A 9,321-nucleotide genomic window follows, 5' to 3' on the forward strand; every position below is an offset into this window, starting at 1 on the left:
GCCTTTCCTCTGCCTCCGAGCTTCCCCGCGTTTGGCAACTTTTGCAGGACCGCGGTTGCCCCCAAGGGACGCGGTGGGCGCAGGCCCCTTTTGTGAATGCGAAACTGAGGCAGGGGGTGAGGGTTAACTTGTTAGGGGCAGAAATAGAATAGTGGGGGGCCAGCTGTAATTATAAGAAATGTTAGTTATGCTGTTAACCGCGATGGCTCTGTTCTGAATAGAGAAAGCACATTCTAGCCTGGCTGCGAGTTGTAGGCTCAACCCCTGGAATGCGGTCCCTCCTCCTCTTCCAAGAACTGCCTATATTTAGGGAAAGATTTGCAACCTTGTTGCTGAGACAGTCTGATCCCGGAGGTGCCCGCAATTGATGACCCCTGAGCCTGCATTGCCTGTAACCTGTGACCCATGCCTTAATTCCTACTTTCCCATGGAATCTTTGTCCTTCTACCCCGTACAAGCAGCTGCCTTATGGGGGTGGGGGTGGGGGGCAAGAGCAGATTTTTGTGGATGACCTGTGGTTCTCCCATGCTGCCGGAATAAATGTTCATATAAGATTCAATCTTGTCTCTGCTTAATTGTCTCAAGTAGTGACAGGCAGCCGGATGGATTGGTTGTTGGGTTTCAGACTCATCCGGGTGCGCATGTGGGAGGGGTCAGTCGCTATAGGAGGACCTGGGCTGAGTTCCACTCTCCCTGGAGGGTGGAACAGGATGGGAGGGAGGAGATGCTGGCTGTGCAGGAGGAGGGGACTGAGAACCTGTCCTGTCCTGGGGTGCTCTCTACAAAGAAAGCGGGGGACAAGGATGGGTCTTGGTGACGGAGTTCTTGGCCCTCTAACCGGTGCTAAACACGCTCTACAAATTCATCTCATCTAATCCTCAAAATAACCCTGAAAATGCAGGGGCAAGCATTACCCTACTTTGCAGATGCGTAAACTGAGGCCCAGAGAGGAGAAAGGTGAAGGAACTTGCCCAAGTCACACAAGGATACAGGCAGAGATGAGGAAGAGAGATGGAACGAAGGGGACCGGAGGGGAAAGAAGAAGGTGAGATGGCTCCCCCAGGAGGGGGGTCAGTGGCAATCCTGAAGGGGCCACTAGCCCAACTACCCTTTCAAAACTTTATTGCAACCTCCCTGGCTTTTTGCATCTGTGCTGGGACGGGGAGCTCCCTCCTCCTGCAGGGGCCCCATCCATCCGAGGACAAGCCTGCCTGCTGGGAAGGGCTTCCATGCACCTCCAGCTTCCACGCCCAGACCACTGCCTCCCAGGCCAGGGGTGTGGGGGCGAGGCAGCATCCTGAGCACAACCGTCGGCGTCAGACACCCTGGCTTCCAGTCCTGCTCGCCAACGCACTGGCCAAATGCCTTTATTTCCCGGAGCCTCAGTTTTGCCATCTGTGCAGAGCGGGTGAGAATCTGATGACCTCAAGTGGGGGCTGATGCAGCTGTTCTGGAAGCCCATGAGCCGACCTTATAGTTGTGTCCCCTTCAGGAAGGCTCACATCACCATGAGATGCAAGCTGCCTCCTTTCTCGGACCCACCCGGCCTTCTCCTGGGAACAGATTTCCCCAGGGCCTGGGTCGTGAGGCCTGGACCCCATCCGGGCTGGGAGGATTTCCTCATCTTTTGAGGTGGGCCCAGGTCAGAGCTTCTGGGCTTGGATGGAGGAATCAGGATGTAGGAGAGGGATCTGGCAGGTTGGCCGGGTTCTGGCAGCGCTGGAACTCCACAGCGCCCTCTGCTGGTGCAGGGCTGTGTCAGCGCCCTCCCAGGCCCACCTGGCTGCTATGCTGCTCCGGGAGCCTGCAGAGGCTAAGGCTCTGCACCCCTGGAGTAGAAAGGAGACCTGGGGTCTGCTGGGGTCCTGGCCGGGCTGGGGTCCACTCTCTGCACGATGTGATGGTGAAAGTTTCTGTTTGGGGAAGGAGCTGCTCAGAGCTGCCAGTGTATCCCGATATTGCCCTGAAAAGACATACACACGGATTTTGTGCACCAGGCCTCTAGTATAAAATAATATTGAATGTCAACTGTAAATGAAAAATAAAATTTAAAAAGAGAGAGATAAGAACTTGGCCCGCAAACCCAGTAGGTGGCATGCAGGAGGCAGCCGATCAATAATTCTCTCTCATTATTGATGTTTCTATCTCTCTATCCCTCTCCCTTCTACTTTCTAAAATCAATTTTAAAATATTTTTTTTAAAAAGAGAGAGAAACCCACTAAGCACTCCCTTGAGATCTGCCATTCAGGGGCCAGGCCTTTGCGCAGGCAGTCCCTTCCTCCTGCCATGTCCTCCCTCCCTCCTTCCTGCTGTGTCTCCCTCCTCATTAAGACTCTAGGTAGGGTATTGCGTCCCCAGCAGTCAGATCCTAAGTCCTGGAGGGAAGGGGCCACATTTCCCTGCCAAAGCCTGGGCCCGACACCAGAGGGACCAGGGAGCCACCTGCTGAGCCAACCACCTGCTCCGGTCTCTGTGGCACATCCCGGAACCCCGGAGGCTCGGAAGAGCCTCTCCTTGGAATAGGAGGCCGGGATGGTAGTGACGATGGTGTCCCGGGTGCTGCTCGAAGCACAAAGCCACCCTCTTCTCTCCTCTCGTGCTGAGTGGGAAGCAATGGCCCCAAGGGGGCCTGGAGTCAGGTCTAGACATTGATCCTCTGGAAACCTGGGAAGTTCCCCAGCACCTGTGGCTGTGGGGTCACGAGACACTTTCTCTTCTGGATTCTATTGACCCACATCCCCAACACCCTGCTCCTGGTGGGTTAGAAGCAGTGTCCACCAGGACTTTCCCAGTTGCTCACTTCCTCCCCCCCCAAAGCCAAACCAGCACAGGACGTCATCCGCCATCCGGGCCAGTTGGGTTTAACCGTATCTTGACGTCCGGGAGACCAATCACGATAGCTCGGCTACCCTAAGTGTGGGCCCTCGACCAGCAGCATCGGCCCCTCCCGGCAGGTAACGTGGTTTGAAGGGGTGGGCCAGGAATCTGCTGACACTCTGCCTGTGATTCTGACGCATGCCCCGGTCTGAGACTCCAGCCCTAGGTAACGTCCAAATCGCTTCCTGATTGTGAGTTATGAGGTGTAGATGCTCCTTCCCTGACCACCCCAACCATTTTTCTTCCTGGCTCCGGGCACAGTCAAGGTCATGGTTATGTAGTCCTTTGTGTGGCTAGTGATTGTCCACCTCTGCCCATTAGACGCTAAGCTTTATGAAGTCAGGGACCAGAGAGTCCTGGCCCAGAGTAAAAACTCAGCATTTATTTTTGGTGGGGAAATATATATATATAGTGCTGGAGGTGTAGCCCTGGCCGGCTTGGCTCAGTGGATAGAGCATCAGCCTGTAGACTGAAGGGTCCCGGGTTCGATTCTGGTCAAGGGCATGTATCTGGGCTGCAGGCTCGATCCCCAGCCCTGGTCAGAGCACGTGCAGGAGGCAACCAATCGATGTGTCTCTCTCATCATTGATGTTTCTATCTCTCTCTCTCCCTTCCTCTCTGAAGTTAATTTTTTTTAAAGTGCTGAAGGCGTAGTCAATACATGCTATTGACTCTTATGAATGTGGCACGTGACCTTGACCCAGTGTCCTTCTGGTTTGCAGCCTCTGGAGCTCCCTCTCTGCAGTGAAGGGGTGGGCCCAGCTGACCCCTGAGGGCCACTCCCACCCTCTGCCATTTCAGTAGGGGCTCAATTTAATGCCCGCCCCAATCCAGCCTCCCACACCAGCACCAACGATGGCATCTCCTCCCACCCCACCCCCAGAGCCTTCTGTAGCTGCTACTGCCTCCTTCTGGCCTTTGAGCATCTATGACACAGTCTCAACCTACCTCCTGGCCTGATCTGCAGCAACTTCATCCCAACAGCCCCTCTCTCAGCCTCGCTGGGTTCTGCTGCTCAGCTGCTAAGCGGTCTTCCCTGGCCCAGGACACCTCCCCGGCTCTCCCTGCCCCTGGAGGCCCAGGTACCACTGCCTGCAGGCAGCGTCCTACACACAACCATCTTGGCGAACAGGCTTCTAAATGTGTTTACGTCCACGGCCAGGCTCAAAGCAAGAAGGGAGGGCCTCAGAAGCCAGGAACAAGGGGGTTCCTGGAAGCCAGGGGAGGGGGACCATGCAGGACATCGCGGGAGGGGGTCACAGGTGTTTCTTAGGTCTTCCAAACTTTTCAGATTCCTAGATAACGAAAAGGAAGCCAATGAAAGAATCCAAAAACTTCAGAGCATTTTAAAAGGCTAAATGCAATGTGCTATCCTGGATCCTGGGACCAAAAATAATAATAATAATAAGTCAGTGGAAAACTGGTGAAATTTAAATCAAGTTTGGAGTCTGGTTAACAGCGCAGGAGTGTAATCTCTTAGTTATGACAAGTGAACTGTGGTTCCGAGAGACGGCGGGTTTTTTCTTTACACTTTCCTCTATTCTCCTTGCATTACGTTTGTCTTTGGTTTTCACTATTAAGAAATATTGAGTCCGCGCGTCTCGGTCGTGGTGTGGGCTCCCTCGGTCTCCTCTGCAAATGGGCTCCCTGGCCTAGCGCTCCCTCCACCCCCACCCCCCTCATTCCCGCCACCATGATCTCGTGCCGAGGTCCACGAGGGGTCACCGCCGAGGTTCCCACCAGCCCACAAGCGAGAACATGGCAGCATCCCCTCCAGCGGCTCACTCGTGGCCACCACGACTGCTACCGACGCCGCCTGGGCTCCACTTCCAGTTCCAGCTCCTGTGGAAGTGCCGAGTACCCTGGGGAGGCCATCCCCCACCACCCGGGTCTCCCCAAAGCCGACCCGGGTCACTGGCGGGCAAGCTTCTTTTGGGGGGAAGTCCGCTCTCCCATTCATGGCCACAGTGTCAGAGTCCCCAGAGCTCTCGGAATCTCCCCAGGCCTCCAGCAGCATGACCACCTGTGACCTGGCTCGGGAAGCCACAAGGAAGCAGCCTGGTGGCCAGCCTGGCAAAGTCAATGCTGGGCCCCCATCCTGAGTGGCCACCACCGGCCACCAGCCACCAGCCACCAGCCACCAGACTTCCAGAGGAGCTAGGCTGTTTGAGCCCCTCCCCCCCTCCTCCATCCCCTTCCCTCTCCTCACCCCACCTCGCTAGACTAGGCCGGCTGCAGCAAGCAGAAGCAGTTGGGTTCTTTTATATCAAAACAGCAACACACCAAAAAGGAAGTTGAGAGAGCCTCACTCTTTACTACCCAAGCCACACGCAAGCCTGCCTAACACCCCATAGCCATGTGCCTTGCACCAAGTGGAAAATAAATGAGAAGCAGCCAGCAAAAAAAGAAAGAAAGAAAGAAAAGAAAAAAGAAATATTGAGCCCATCTGGCATGTCTCAGTGGTTGAGCATTGAACTCTGAACCAGGAGGTTGAGGTTCGATTCCTGATCAGGGCACATGCGTGGGTTGTGGGCTCGATCCCCAGTTCGGGGCGTGCAGGAGGCAGCTGATCAATGCTTCTTTCTCATCATTGATGCTTCTATCCCTCTCTCCCTCTCCCCTCCTCTCTGAAGTCAATAAAAATATATATATTTTTAAAATGTGAGCCACAAAAAGTTGCCTGGCTGGGCGAGGGGTGAGAAATGATATCCTCACGGAAGACCGGACGGTGACAGCCTGGTCTGACAGGACATGTGAGGTTCTGGAGGCTGTGGACAGGTACCTGGGTCCAGTGGGTGAGAACGTCATGGGAAAGCTGTGGGGGACATGGGATGGGGGCGACCCATGGCCAGGACAGGGACCCGTCAGAACGGTGGCCACTGCCCCCGGGGAGATTGAAGGGACGAAGCCAACTCGGAGTGGCCAGGGCAGGGGAAAGAGGAAGCAGCCGGGGCAGCTCTGAGGCTTGAGCCCCGGACCCCACCCTGCCACTCCTCTCCCTGTGACGTGGGCATGACTCTTGCCCCCTCCGGCCCTTGGTTTTCTCGGCTGTGCGACTGAAGCCATCCCTCGCCCTGCTCACCTCTCAGGTCTGGTGAGGGTGCCCCCACTGAGCTCTTGGTGCCTCGACTTCTTCATTCGCACAATGGAGACAACAACAGTGCCTGCCTGGTAGCTTGTTGTGAAGATGAAATAAGACAAAGCTTAGATCAGGCCTGGCCGACCTCCACAAGGCGGCGCTGCTGCTGCTTCTATGTGAGGATTTCATGCAGCAGGGATGCTTCTGCCCTGGGCGAGGGGCAGGATGCAGCCCAGATCAAACCGGCACAGCTGTACCTTAGGAAGCTGGATGCTTCCCAGGTAATCCCAGAACTGACACCTGAGGGCACTTGAACAGAGAGGCACACGGGGCTGTGGTTTGAGAGCCCTGGAGAAGGGATCTGACCTCATTGGGCGGAGGGGAGGGAGGCTTGCCCTGAGGAGGAATCAAATGGGGGAAAGGGGAGAGAGAAAACATTCTGGGCATGTGCAAAGGCCCTGTGGAGGGAGCGTGGCCAGTACAGGAAATGGACGGGCAGCAGGGGGCGGGCAGGGTGACCTGAGGTGACCTAGGCCCCTCAGCAGAACCTCCCGTTTGCAGACAGTTGGGACGGGCTCCAGCCATGAAACCAACGGCTGCTTTACAACACGAGGCTTCACCTAGCGCACAGCTGAGCTCACACAAAAGGAAGGACCATCCTGGACGCTGGAGAGGAAGGTGGCACCGAGAGCCCAGGCTGTGAGCACAGCGACCCAGAGAGACGAGGCCAGGATGTGGGTTCAGACCACACTGGCGTGTGGGGTTACAACAGCCTCCGAGGCAAAGACGTGAGAGGAGGCGTTGGGGTTAAAATAACTCCCCTCCGTTGAAAGGAGACGACGCTTTACCCACCGAAGGAAGCCACAAGGAGCGCTGCGTTGGGGCAGGGCCCCTAGGAAGGAAACCCCAGCCCGTGCACATGCAGCTCTGACGTCTACGCTGTCCTGCCCGCTGGCACAGGTCATCCTGAGCCGAGAGCTGAACCTAACAGCCCCCCCCTCGCACACACCCAGACCCGTGCCTGATGCAACCACTGAGGCTCCTGGCTTAAGTGCAAAACCACTCTCCAAGCAGTGGGGGGGACCAGGAGGCTGAGTCTGTCCGCAGGAAAACCAAATTCCACTGAAGATGAGCTTCCGAGTAACCAAGTATCACAGACCACACGAGGAAACCATCCACCATGTGAGAGATCCAACAACCAATAAGAGGGCAGGCCCCCCATAGAACAGCCTAGAAGGAACCACAGGGGAGCACAGAGCACAGTGTGGGGGCATCAGCACTGGCACTTACTGACCGTCTTTCTGTGTGTAAATAGGCGCAGAGCAGTGCTCCTGGCACAGGGTTGGCATGAGCAGGGGCGAGTATGAAGTGGCCGTCCTGGGAGGTGGCCTTGGCCAGGGAGGCGGGGACTTGCGTGGAGAACCGGAAGTCCAGCGTGCAGGCGGCCCGCAGGCGGGGCCCGAGGTGGGGAGGAAGGAGGCGTCTGAGAACGTCTTGTGGATGAAGTGACCCTGGAGAAGGCCGGGTGCGGCCTGGACCCCTCTCCTGCCCTTTCCCGTGTGGACCAGCAGGAGCCAGCTTCCGGAAGCCGAAAAGGAGCCTCGGAAAGCTTCCAGCCCGGAGTTCAGATGGGGAAGCGGAGGGAGAGCTGCACTCAGAACTAGGGGCTCCTCCCAGCTGGCCTTTCATTCATTCAACAGGAATCTCCTGCTGTGTCCCAGCCACTGTGTGGGGTGAGCCAGACAGACGTGGTGCCAACTCTCACAGGCTTGTCTCCCAGGGAAGACATCGGTCAGAACGTCTGGTGACCTGCTTCCTCCCTGCCCTGGCTGCCCGCCCGCCCCGCACCTGCAGGGGGGCATCAAAGGGGCCCAGAGAGTGTACTTACTCACCCTCCCCTTGGGGATAGGGAGCAGTCAGGGGCATCCGTTTACACGCTGGCAGTCACAGGCTGCAGCGTCCACCACCACCACAAGAGGGCGGCCTTGGCCTCCAGGCAGTGCCCACCTGTGGCCCAGGGCCAGCCCAGAGCTTGGCCAGTTCTGGGCTCCCTCACCCCCACAAACATGCCAGATTGAGCCTCCTTTGGTGCCCTTAGAACCCTCTGTCAGCAGGGCCTTCCCTCTCTGCTGAGACCAATGCCGGGAGTCTGGCCTCCCTGCTTCCCCAGAGGGAGCAGGAAACATATTTATCTGTGTGTTGATCTGAAGGTCAACGGAGGAGTTGACCTCACAGTCGACAGACGGATGATCAACGCCCAACCTGCAAAGAGTCAAGGATCCGGGACCTTTGTCCTGCCCTCGGCCCAGAGAGGGGCCAGGGAGGGGCCCGTCAGCAGAGTGGGGACGCTTACCAGCAGGCGCCCCAGGGCCTCCTTGGAGATCACAGACGTGTTCTGCATGGGGACATCCATGGACTTGTCTTCCACCCACTCCTCCTGGCGGCTGGCGATGGACAGGTGGCTGATCTGGACGCGGGGAGAACCAGTGGAGTAAGGCAGGCATCGTGGGGCCTTTCCGCAGGAGAGGATGCCCCGTCCTTGGGGGGCGGTCACTCTTCTCCTTGAGCTCCTGTGACTTCCATCCTGTGATGCACGGTTAACCGTTATTAATTCATCTTAGGTTAAATGATAAGAAAATAAAAATATTTGCTTTCAATATTTGTATATAAACATGCATGCTTGTGTATGACTATGCAAGCGTGCATAACCAACAAGGAAGAAATATGCATGATAATTACAGCCCTCAATTCTGCAACCAGTCACATGGTTGCTGGGTTTTAGAGCTGTCATCTTCCACTACCCACCCAGGCCCTCAGCAAACATCTCAGCGGGTCATGCCTGGTTCCCTACCTGGTGGGATGACCCCAGCCTTCATTCCTGAGAAGTCTGGGCCCGTCACCCTGCCTTAATTGGCTTCTTGTAGTTTCCCACTGACTTTAATCACAGGATATGGTAGTGCTAAGTGACATCCTATGGGATTCCTCATTATCACCCCAGCCAATAGAGTAATACTCTTCTTTGCCTGTGGAGAAGTTCAAAGTAGCCAGATGGCAGTCTTTAAATAAAGGGTGTCCCAAAATTCACGCAAGATTTGAATTTTGCGTGAGCATTAACAACAACAACAACAAAAAATAAAAGCCTAATTTTACTTGGTTTATTGAATCAGATTCTAATATCTGTTGCCCTTTGATTTCAATGCCTTCAATTTGATGATCATTACCAAGTACCAATTATGGCCCAGGAGCAGGGACAACGCGGAACTGGAACAGCAGACCAACAGACCAACGAAGACCACGGCTTTGCGTATGTGCCAGCAAAGCTGTGGAGGCCATTTACCTGATGTGCTATTCCATACATAACCCTA

General features: G+C 55.7%; 1 protein-coding gene across 1 annotated transcript in view; it reads right to left on the minus strand.

The window, feature by feature from the left end:
* NLRC5 (NLR family, CARD domain containing 5) overlaps window positions 1-8,793 on the minus strand; it is a 99,764-nt gene extending 90,971 nt beyond the window's left edge. Inside the window, exon 1 of the mRNA XM_014545525.1 lies at window positions 8,310-8,793. The gene's annotated coding sequence lies outside the window, so the exon portion shown is untranslated. The remainder of the gene's footprint in view (window positions 1-8,309) is intronic.
* Between the last annotated feature and the right edge of the window lie 528 nt (window positions 8,794-9,321).

The sequence above is a fragment of the Myotis brandtii genome, unplaced genomic scaffold (genome assembly GCF_000412655.1).
Source record: "Myotis brandtii unplaced genomic scaffold, ASM41265v1 scaffold411, whole genome shotgun sequence".
NCBI classification, from domain to species: domain Eukaryota; kingdom Metazoa; phylum Chordata; class Mammalia; order Chiroptera; family Vespertilionidae; genus Myotis; species Myotis brandtii.